The sequence below is a fragment of the Athene cunicularia genome (assembly GCF_003259725.1).
Source record: "Athene cunicularia isolate RWA chromosome 3 unlocalized genomic scaffold, athCun1 chr3_part1, whole genome shotgun sequence".
Classification (NCBI taxonomy): domain Eukaryota; kingdom Metazoa; phylum Chordata; class Aves; order Strigiformes; family Strigidae; genus Athene; species Athene cunicularia.
This window is the reverse complement of record NW_020799097.1, coordinates 71195246-71207529: the sequence shown is the minus strand read 5'-3', so window position 1 is coordinate 71207529 and position 12284 is coordinate 71195246. Positions and strand designations below refer to the sequence as shown.

The following is a 12284-nucleotide window of genomic DNA, read 5'->3' as shown; positions in this document are numbered from 1 at the left end:
GGGGGGGGTGTTCTAGCTATAATATTTGAAGGAAAAAAAACTTGAAAACCTAGAACTTGGGATGCTATGAAGGATTGCAAAAGTGGAAAAAAAACCTGACCCACTACCAAGCAAAAAACCCCCACCACAACAAATAAAAATTCTGGTATTATTTTGAAGATGAACTGGTATGTCCTGGCAGTCTTCTAGTCAGGCTTTACAAAACTATAAAGTGTAGTTTAGCTAACAGTAAATAGTGATGAAGTACTCTAATAAGGACCATGAGCTTTAATAAAAAATGAGGTTGTGAATTCACCCATGAGTAGTCAACAGTAGAGTGAAAACATCAGGCAAATAGGGGATAGGGTGTCTTGACTGTGTGAGAGTGGTGTTATTGTGGTAACTCAGGTGAGGGAGGAGTGTGGGCAAGTAGCATAAGGACAGAGCAGTACAGTTATGAATAGGTAATTCTCAGGACAACACCCATGACACCCCAGTGTCCTGGAGAAGTGTGGAGCCCTTTGCTGCTGGCACCATTGGGGATTTTGAGTAGACCAGGAGAAGCTCCCTCCATCAAAATGGAAAGGGGTCCTGCCTTGGTCAGCAGGAATGAGGTTTGGTTTGCCTGAGCAAATCATTTCAGATTGCAGAGGGTGACATGGGAGCACTTGATGCTGGGTCTTGTCCATTATTGTCTCCAACATGTGGCATCTCCAATTTCGCAGGATCCAGCTGAGACTCAGACATTGGACTGTGATTAGTCAGGGAAGGTATTCTGGGCCTTTGAGTAATTTTAAATGACACTGGGATTTCTGCTGTGTTCCAGAGCTGCTGGAAGAGTTGGCCAGCAGCACTTTGTCCCTCTGTAGGTGCTTCTTGGTGTTGCTCCTTCCAGGTGGCGACATGTTGTCATGAACTAGAATTTAATCTGTTGCCTGCAGAAGCTGTGATGGAAATTCAGTCCCACTGAGTTCCTCTGAGCATGCAGAGTGAGAGCACCTCAGAGCCAGATCATCAGTAACAAGCGTGTGGGTTACAGTCCAGCAGAACTGGCCTGTTCTACAAATTAAAAGTCCAGTTAAGCTATAAACAACCTTTATTTCATACTGCAATTGACTTATATAAAGTGCTCGCACAAAGTGCAGTGGAAAAGACAAGCATGCTGGAGACATTAAAATAAAATGTGAAACTACTGAAGAGGGTCTAAAGTAAAGGGCAGGAGGGCAAACTGAAACACAGTATGACAGATCCTTGGCAATGGTGAAATCATAAATTGTTGCACTAGCAGCTACCTAATAGATAGTCAACCAGAATAGTTATAAAAGGGTTAAGCATTAATGTAAAGAAAGACAAGTGCATACAGACGAATCAATTATTTAGCCTAGCACTTGCCACACTCTAATTCAGTGTTACTGGTTCCCTGGGTGAATTTGTGAATACTGCATTGGAAGAATACACTACTGTAAGGTATTTAGGTTACTTAAGGAAACACCAGTGCTGTGATGTATTATAAAAAAGTTTTAAAGCCAGGCTTAGCTACTTAATATCTCTCATTTTGTAAGTATCCAATATAAACATGTGGGTTGGATGTGATAGGATTTACTACTTAAAACAGAGAATAACTGTGCTGGTGTATTCTGAGCACATCACAGAGTCTACAAAACCCTGAGCTCAGAAGGAAAACCAGCAGTTCCAAACTTTACAGTTCCAAAATACATATACATATAATGTGAAGCTGGCTCTGAAATTAAAATCTGGCTTGTACAAATTCTGCGGCTTAAGGGTTCTTTGATATTACATGGAAAACCTTCAAGCAGAAAACTGGGTAATTAAAGCGACACCAAAATTCTTAACCTGCCTGAATTCATGCTGGTTCCCTCAACAAGTACCAGCATCAGTGAACCATGTCCTTACATCATTTATCTCCTTTATTGTGTGTGAGATAAGTGCATACCAGTAAGACAACTTCCAAACCACGATGAACTTCAGAAATAAGAGATGAAAATAATGCTTTTCACAAGAAAACTAGTAAGAGTTTTCCTATTCTTTTTCTGTTGTAATTGGCGTATGCTTATGTACGGTAAAAAAGAAAAGGAGTGATGGCTTTGTTTTGCCCCCCTCCATACCAGCGACAGTCCCATATGCTTTGATTCTTCTAAATGCCATCCTGAGGTGTATTAAAAAGGGATGTCTGCAAGATATGACAGATAACCGTTCAGTTCTCTTTGGCACTAGGGTGACAAGATTCAGCACTCTATCTGATTTTGTTCCTAGAAGAGGTGAACAAGTTGCAAACTTCAGAGGAAAGCAAGAAGAATGGAGGTTGAAAAACATGTTAGGTTAAGAAAGGGCGAAAGGCAAAGATTTGGTTAATCTAGCAGATGTTGGTTGTACCCCCTCGCCAAGCAATTATTTGTTTGGTAGGGTGATTCCCTCTCACCTGCTTCATCCCTGAGAGGAACCAGAGCTGCCATCACTTGTGTACAGTGAGTGTTGGTGAGTGATGAGAGCTGGGAGTCCTGCTGACGCCTCCAGAGGCTGCCTAACATCAGTGACCACCTGAAACTGCTGAGTGAACAGAGCATCTGTTTTTTACCGACTTGTTTGACGCTTTGTATACATGTACTGGATTTTGACATTGCTGTAACTTCATCTACCTGAAACAAACGTGGTTTTACACTCTGGTGGGAAATCTTGTGCAGCAGACTGCAGAAGTAGAAGTTTTCCTTCGTTGTGAGCTGCTGTTGTCAGAAAATAAATCAGGTGTAAGGAATAAAAGGAGCAAAATTAAATGTTGACAAGATGCAGCCAGTACTTTGAAAACTTTGACATTTCGTTGTAATTTTCCTGTGTTGCTATTGATATTATCATAGTTTCAATTTGCTGTATGTTTAGCCATAGTACCTTGTAATAGGACCTGATCTGAAACTTAATGGGGAGACTTTACTATGCTTTGGACTGAGCTCTTTTTGGATTTGTAAAGGTGCAGTACTACTTAGCAGAAAAATTACTGGAAATTTTGATACCAGCTATATACAGATCTGTTTTGTGGGAGACATCAGGAATCATTAGCTTTGGTGAGTACTTCCATGCTTTTGCATTTCTTTAGTCTTAATAAGTTTGAGGACTGTCTACTAGTCTCCTTTTGCTGCTTGTGCTCTGTGCTTATGTTTTCAATTTATTTTGGTACTTAGGGAAGCTGAATCATTAGAGAACACGTTTAACTTATTCTTCCAAATATGTCAGCTGCCAAACAGATGAAATGCATTGTGTGGGGTGGGGGAGGAAGTCATCCTTTTTCGATTAAATTAGTTGATTAATGAAAATGCAACAGAAGACTTGTCTATTTCTTCTTCTGCCTTACTTTCAATGCTCCACTGCAGCTATAATCAAACTTTGAAAACAAACTTCAGCCTTACCTTTCTTGTGCTTTCTAGTGCATTTTCAGTGACCTGTAGACATCATGCTCTCTGGTCTGCTTTAGAGTCGGTTAATTCCAAAAGCTTGTCTCTGTCCAGTGTCACTGTATTCTGCAGGGGGATCTTAACATAACTGGATCTGTGTGGTTTAGCTGGGGAAGAAGGAAGCTAACTAGTGATTTATTTTCTTTTCTCTCTTTTTTTCATCTTTCAGTCATGTTTTCTGCTGACATATCTTTGTGTTAGTTCTCCATTGTAATTGCTTTAAAAGTGAGTAAGAATGAGTAGATATTTGTTTGGAATGAGATTCTTTTGGAGAATGATGTTTGTTTGGAATGAGATTCAGGAGCAACAGCTCCTGATTTAATGTTTGGAATATATTATCTTTTAGTGGCCTTAGAGTTTGTCTTTAAATAGGCCATGGCAGGCTTGTGACAAACTTCAGTTAAAAAGAGGCATCTGATGGATCTAAGAAAATCTCAAAGCTGGTGACTTAATTATCTGATCTGTCTTTGTGAAACCCACAGTGTGAGATGAGATATTCTCTGGTAATGGTAGAAGATGAGCTAAAAATGAAATGCACAGCGGGTGATAAAATTTTGGAATTTGTTGGTGTAGCAGGTGGAGTAAGAAATTCTTCAGGCAACAGGCAAGGATGTGCCTTCTGACATCCCAAATGCAATCTTTGGGGGCACTGGAGAAGGAGGAGAGATACTGGAGAGAAATGGACTGGTAACAGTACTCAGGTTTGCAGGTGCCTAACAAGCATCTTCCAACACTCATGAGCCAAATGGGCCATTGCTTCAACCCAGTAAGCCGTTTTTTTAACTCTTACAATTCTGTCTCAGTTGGACAGGGAAAAAATTTGAGAGGTTGCACTGGGAAGATGATATGCTATAGAGATGTGTGACAACAGCAGGCGTTTCATTGCTTTCACAGTCTTACCAGTTTTGTCTGTGTTGGTTGGCCTTATTCACCTGATAAACATGGAGCACTATCTGCCCACAGGTTAGTGTCTGCTCAGAAAGGAGAAGCCAGTTCTGGCACACATTTCTGACCCCTCTCATGAGTAAGGGTGGGGGTTGCTTACTTGCGGAAATTGTGTAGATAATGGATTGCTTTCAGGGAACGTATATCTATGACATGAGTTATTTGTCTCTGCAGATTGTACCTGGGCTGGGAAATTTTTGGCAAATGGGCAAAACTTTACCAGATTTGGCTCAATAAAAGTGGAATGATTTGGGCCTTTGGGTGGAGCCCTAAATTGTTGACACTGCAAGTAATTATCCAGCCTAATTTTTTTTAAATGCTGCAAAGGTTTACCTGAAGACAAAGTCACTACTGAGGATGGAAGCCAGAGATTTTATCAGGCTATCTGAGAAATGGCTCCCCTCCTGAGACTGGCAGCCCTACCCTGCAGAGCCCCGTAATGCAAATTCATTTTGGGTTAAACTTGCTTTTTCTTCTGCTCAGTTTTGTTTGCAGTGGTTCTTGACATCTTCTTTAACTGTGGAGCAAAGGAAAAAAAACTCAGTTTGAACTGACAAGTAAATTGTTATATAACTTTCCAAACCCTTGGAGAAAGCTGTTGTAATTATACTGTGGGTTTTACTATTTTTATAACTCTAAGTACTAATTCGTATAACTCCAAAGCAAATTACATATTTGAATGGTTTATATTACCTCTGGGCTTTGATGCAGTGCTCAATAAAGTCAATCTGTAATTATTGTGAAGTTGGATATATTGTTACATGGATGTCATGTTGCCAGAGCATCACCTCAGCGGTTAGTCAGTCTACATGATACCTACTCTCATTGTAAAATAAAATGTAATCCAATTGGCACTTTGTAAATCTCCAACTGCTCTTTTCCATCTTGTCTCTGCTAATATAATAGGAGCCTTCTTTTCAAGTGCCTCCTCTGCCACCATCTCTGATATTGTCTGAGTCTCTTGTGAGTATCATGAGGGGAAAAAGAAAAAAGTTCCCGTCTGAAAAAGTTTTCAGTTTCTTGAACTTTTAGATCTGCCTGATACAAACTTGAGTTGCTGGAAGAATTGTTTCTTCTTCTAAGAAATTACTTAGACATGTTCTAAAATGCAGAAAGCAGATTTGCAGCCTCCTAAAGGAACTGGTCACATTAAACAAATACTTGTTTATGTACCAGAAGCCTGTGTGTGTACTGCATGGCTTTGTGTACTGGGCATGCCCTCTGGTACATTTAGGTGTGTAAGTGGAATGGTGACGAAACATGATCAAAGGTTCAGTAGTGCATCCCTAAACTAGACACATTCAGCAGTGCTGCAAATGCAGATTTGATTACTGTTAATGACTGTGTTCTTCTGAAGTGAGCTTTGAGTTGTAGCGTTTATCTTGAATCTTGTCGGCTTTTACTTAAGTGCATTCAGATGTTTACTGAATCAAGGCATTGATATATTGGCTTCCTTTAAGCTAAACAGTTGTCTGAATATAATAGCCCTTTATTTCCATTTTCTCTATCTGCAATGAATATTTGCTTATGATTTTTTTTTTGGGGGGGGTTGCCATGGTTTTCGTCTGTGTCCAGATCAGAATTGTGCTATGTAGGAAGGTGAGTTTCAGAAACAAAAGTGAAGGCTTTTTTTTTTTTTTTTTTTTTTTTCCCAAGCTGGTAGAGTTGTTTGCACTTAGCAGTCCTTTGAAAAGTCTCTATTCTGTAATTTTATTTCATTTTAAAAAATTCACCCAATAATAAGATTCACCCAAAGTTACTGACTAATCAAGTCAGGGATTTAATTAGAACTTGCATGTAATCTGGGTGCAGCAAAATTCCACTTGAAATGAGTGAAGTATCAATGAAGAAAAAACTTTGCTTGTTGTATTGTAAAGTGCAACTTTGCTATAAAAATCAAAACAGTTAATAATTATGAAGCATTTTTCAATGTTTCCATAGCCCTACAAACTCTCGTCATTTATCACATTTCCAGGGTGCTGGGCAAACATGTGCTGTAGGTGGCACTTGTATCTACTTAGCATTTCTCTTGAAGACTTTCACATTCTTGCACAGCAAAGTATGCAAAAAGTATATGTCTGAGCAGAGGAGAAACTCCCATTCCACAAGTTACAGTGTTGTGAGGATAGTGCTGCAGGGTGATGGTAAATATTGATGGGTTTTGTTATACAAAGAAAATAATCAGAAAGGGGACAATCCTGAATGTCTCATGTGTGTTCTTGCATGAGAAAAACTTTAATGATGGTGTCCCTGGTGTTACAATCAACATAATAAAATGTGTTCACATGTTAACCTTTCAGCACCATTAGCAGTTATTTTGGAAAAGGTTAGTGTTATTGGATTTGCATGGCAGAGTTCTGGTAGCAGGGGGCTACAAAGATGGATTCTGTAAGATTCTGCTAGAAGCTTCCCTGATGTCCAACAGAGCCAATGCCAGCTGTCTTCAAGATGGACCCACTGCTGGCCAAGGCCAAGCCCATCAGTGATGGTGGTAGCACCTTTATGATAACATATTTAAGAAGGGAGAAAAAACCTGCACAATTGCAGCTGAAGAGTGAGAATATGAGAGGGCAACAACCCTGCAGACACCAAGGCCAGTGAAGGAGGGGGAGGAGGTCCTCCAGGTGCCAGAGCAGAGATTCCGGTGAAGCCCATGGTGAAGCCCATGGTGAAGCCCATGGTGAAGCCCATGGTGAAGCCCATGGTGAAGCCCATGGACATTAAGGGTAGAGCAGATACCCACCTGTGGAGGATCTCACACCAGATTAGGTGGATGCCCAAAGGAGGCTGTGACCCTGTGGGAAGTCCATGCTGGAGTGGCCTCCTGTCAGGACCTGTGGACACATAGAGGAGCCCATGCTGGAGCACGTTTGCTGTCAGGACTTATGACCCTGTGGGGGACCCACACTGGAGCAGTCTGCTCCTGAAGGACTGCACCCTGTGAGAGGGACCCACGATGGAGAAGTTCAGGAACAACTGTAGACTGTGGGAAAGACTCACATTGGAGAAGTTCATGGAGGACTGTCTCCCGTGGGAGGGACCCCATGCTGGAGCAGGGAAAGAGTGTGAGGAATCTGCCCCCTGGGGAGGAAGGAGCAGCAGAGACAATGTGTGATGAACTGACTGCAACCCCCCATTCCCCAGCCCCATGTGCTGCTGCGAAGGAGGAGTTAGAGAAATTAGGAGTGAAGTTGGTTCTGGGAAAAATTGGGGAGTGAGGGAAGGTGTTTTTAAGATGTAGTTTTGTTTCCCATTATCATACTCCAATTTGATTGATAATGAATTAAACTAATTTCCGCAAGTCAAGTCTGATTTGTCTGTGACAGTAGTTAGTGAATGATCTCTTCCTGTCCTTATCTCAACTCATGAGCTTTTTGTTATATTTTCTCTCCCCTTCCCAGCTGAGAAGGGGAGTGATAGAGCAGCTTTGGTGGGCACCTGGCATCCAGCCAGGGTCAACCCACCAGAGTTAGCTACAGCTGTAACACAGAGATGTTAAATTCATCACCTTTGGAGTTCTCTGATCATTGAGGCTGGGATTTTGCATTTCACAGGAAGCAAGGCTTCTGAAGGAAGGGTTGATAAGGAACAAGAGGGCTAGGTTTCTCATAAAAAACTTTATATAAACATGACAAAATAGTATGACTTGGTGTGTTGTGTGGGTTTTATGTGAGCATTGGGAGGCCTGTGTTTACTTGCTGAACCAGTAAATGTGATGTCCTGGAACTTGGAAAACTTAACTGAGGCTGTCACTAAATATCTACCCCTTGCCCATCTGATTTGGAGAATGATGTCTTCCATGTTTATGTTGCAATGAAGGATAACCATTTCAATGTTCCTAAACATTGAAACCAGTAACAATAGTAATGTTCTTTTGGTCATGAAGTGTAACACTGATAGCGAAGTGCCAGTATGTTCCTATTATATATAAGGGAATCCAGATATTTTTTTTTTTTTTTTTTTTTTTTTTTTTAATTCTAGTTTGCAGTCCTCTTTGGAAGTAATCTGAAGGGGGTTGCCTGAGGAATCATCTTGCTTCCCTGATGAAAATCTATGAGCTGTTCAAATATCATGAAAAGTGCCAGAAGCCCATATGCCTTGTCTGACTGCTTTTATGTTAGAAATCCTCTGCTGGGAGAATGTGATTGCATCAACACCAAAAGTAACGTATAGGTTGAGGCACACTATCACTTTGGCACATGAGCCATTCCTGCACTGAACACATCGCCTGGAACCAGGGTACAGGCCCCACATTGGAAAACATTTTGTACCCATCGTTGTAATAGAAAAATGAGTTTTCTGTATTTGAGTGCCATGTGTGCACTGCTGTGGATGAAACTGTGAGTGCCTAACTATGTTAGCCAATCTAAAAGACTTGAAAACAGATGCCTCTTGGCCTATATTATTGGATGCTGCTGTTGTATGCTATACACCAAATACTTGTCTAGTGTGATAGTGTGACTCCAGAATGCCTTTTACTGAAAGAATAGCCCATGGATTTCGTCCAGGAACAAAACAAGGCTGCATCCAATGTACTTCAGGACAGTGAATTACTACTCACTTGTTCTGGTTTCCCAGAGAAGAGAGCATGGTGCACAAATTAGCATGGGCTGGAGACCATTCCTGGTGGGTAGATAGGATGTAGCTGTTCTGGTTTGAAATTTAGTAAAGGTTACTTGTACAGATGTGAGCAGACTGTGCCTGTTGGCTTCCAGGCCACCTGTGGCATCTAGCAGTGTTTATTCCACAAGTACATGCCCAGCCAGTGGCATGAGTTGTTCTCTGAGTCCCTTTGGAATATTCATGTTTATATTTGAAATTGAAACAGTTGATTAATTTTATCTCTATACAACTGGTGGTTGGTTGGGGTTTTATTCTTTAGCTGAAGTTTTGCAGTTCAAGCATTCCTCTTGCATTGTGTCAACTTCACTTTGAATTGCCAAACTGTAGTGCAAATGCACTCTTCATTCTTTATATGGGAGGCAGTCAGCTAAAACTGATTATTTGCACTGAGGTTACAAGCAGCAAGCTTAAGCTCATCATCATCTTCACTAGAAGACATCAAACAGTGGCTTAGTGCTTCTAGAGTAGCAGCCAGTCTTCACTGTTATTCTACCTTGCTGGTGGAAGTGAATACTTCTGACCTGGGCAGGCTCCTAGAAATTCTCCTGTATATATCTGTTGGTTGACAGTCAAATCATGCTGTGATTCAGAGGTAAAGAACAGAAACATAAATATGAATATACTGACTCCATTTTTTTTTTTAAATCTTTTTTAGGTACTTCCCTTCCCCAGCCAGGTGGTCTACAACAGAGTTGGAAAGTGTGGAAGTCGAACTGTGGTTTTGCTTTTGAGAATTTTATCAGAGAAACATGGATTCAACCTGGTTACATCTGACATCCATAACAAAACAAGACTGACCAAAAATGAACAGGTAAGTTACTCCTGTTCATCTTAGATCCTGTTTTCTTATTATGTTTGTGAAACTGAGAAGCAAAGGTATATGCTAGCAGAAATCATATTGAAAAGGTGTACTGCTACTTTGACCTGGGTAATCAGCCAGAATTCATCATCCTCTAAGTGACTTCAGTTAATAGGAGAAATGGATGGTAGGGCCAAGAGCAACACAATGTGGAAGCTAACCAGAAAAGACTAACTTCCAGTGAGACAGCTCTTGAATTTAGTCAGCACAGCAGTTAGTCCAGCAGAGAGGCAAGAAGAGTTAGTACAAGTGAAGTTAGGTGCTAACAGCTTCTGGGACCTGTCTTAATGTATCTGCAGGGCACAGCCATTTATCATGTGAGACAGCTTATTCAGACCTAGCTTGGGTCTCTTTAAGCAGAGCAGGAGTAAATAATAGCCAACAGGGTTTGGGTTTTTTTCTTAATTCACTTCTAGTAATCACTTGCTTCAAAAAGTTGTTTCCCAGGGTCATGCTAAACTATGTTGCTGTAATCTGACACTCCCTTGATCCTGTCTCAGCCTCTTGCTCATCTGTGATTGTGGAAGCCCTATCAAATGTCTCTGGGTCAAGATCTGAGGGGCTGTCTCCAAGGGGGATCTTACATCAAGCTTCAGGTCAACAGAACCTGGTTCTTATGGATGACTTCAATGACCCAGATATTTGTTGGAAGCATCACTTGATGGATTTACAGTCTAGGCAAGTGATCTGTGCTGTGGGTGGGGAACTGGCTGATGGGTCACTCCCAGAAGGTGGTGGTAAAGAGCTCTTTTTCAAAACAGTAGTCTGTCAACAAGTGGGGTCCCCCAAGGATCAATATTGGGCCCAACACTGTTTAATATCTTTGTAAGTGATCTGGACGATGGGATCAAATGTACCCTGATGAAGTTCACTGATGATACCAAACTGAGTGGTGAAGTGGACACTTTGGTAAGGAGAGCCACCCTGAGGGAAGACCTGGATAGGCTGGAAGAGTGGGCTAACAAGAACCTTATGAAGTTCAACACAGATAAGTGTAAGATCTTGCATGTGGGAAAACATAATCCAGAAGAGCAGCACAGAAGAGAAGGCTTAGAGGAGACCTTATCGCAATGCTCCAGTATTTAAAGGGTGGCTACAGAGAAGATGGAGACTGCCTTTTTACAAGGAATCACATGAAAAAGATAAGGTGTAATGGGTACAAGTTACTCCTGGGGAGATTATGATTGGACACAAGTGAAAAATTTTTCACAATGAGAACAATCAGCCAATGAAATAATCTGCCTAGGGAAGTGATGGATTCCCCAACACTGGACTCTTAAGATTCAGCTGGACAGGGTACTGGGCCACCTTGTCTAGACTGTGCTTTTGCAGAGAAACATTGGACCAGATGATCCTTGAGGTCTCTTCCAGCCTCGTACTCTATAATTCTATGATCGGCCTTTTTCATATTATCGCACAACCTTCACTAAAAGAAACAAAAATACTACATGAAATCTCTTTACCCAGACACCCTTTTTCGTGTTCCTGTAAAGTTGTAGAGGGCATTATTTTTGCAGTTTTGATTTCACAAAAGATCCAGTTATTTAAATTACCTGTATTTAAGGTAACCATGTGCCCTCTGTGAGTAGCACTGCCATCAGCAGGTATTGATGAAAGTAATAGAAAAAACCTCGGACTCCAAAGTGTATGGGTGTAGTCAGATGCCATACACATGACTGTTGCACACATTGACCACAGCTGCTATTTTGATCTGCTGATCAGGTAAATGCCCCAATAACTGCCTCCATCACTCCTAGGAACAGCAGCCTGCAAACCACAAAAGGATGTATGAGATGATCAAAATACAGATGTGAGCCTGCCAGTGGCATTGTGCTGTGATTGAGGGTGATTTATTTGTAGCCTGTTCATGAGTGTAAATTTGTTATTTTAGATAGAGCAGTTCATATCAAATAGAAATTTGGGAGCAGATATTACTCCTTCAGGTCACACCTTTCTCCCTTCCAAGGTGGCCATTGGAGTCCCAACAGGCAGCTGGCTCATCTAACCCCACACAGTGGTCAGCTTCAGCACAAGCTGGGGACCAGCTGGCTAGGGCTGCCTTGCCAGCCCAAAGATTTATGTGCACAGCTGGATGTAACATCTCAGTGAAAGACTACGGGGGAAGCCAGTGTCCCCCCACTGCCCCTGCCTGTGGTTGAGGGAAGGGGCAGGGCCCTGGGCTGCTGCTACTGCAATATCTCTCTGTGTCCTACTGGCAGCACCACAGAACCTGGGGAGTTCGCATAACCGTCCCATCAGGTCTTAGTCAAACTATCCTGTGCTACAGATCCTGCCTTTTTTTTTGACTAACTGTAGGATACAGGATAGTGGGTTTCTGTGGGTATGACTGCTTTTGTGTTTCGGGTTGTTTGAGTTTTGTTTTGACTATGTCCTCCAAGTTTCACTGCTGATGG

At 41.6% G+C, this 12284-nt stretch overlaps 1 protein-coding gene across 1 annotated transcript in view; it reads left to right on the top strand.

The window, feature by feature from the left end:
- Positions 1-12284, top strand: part of UST (uronyl 2-sulfotransferase) — a 105927-nt gene that overhangs the window by 5539 nt on the left and 88104 nt on the right. The window contains exon 2 of the mRNA XM_026845885.1: positions 9667-9822. The gene's annotated coding sequence lies outside the window, so the exon portion shown is untranslated. The remainder of the gene's footprint in view (positions 1-9666; positions 9823-12284) is intronic.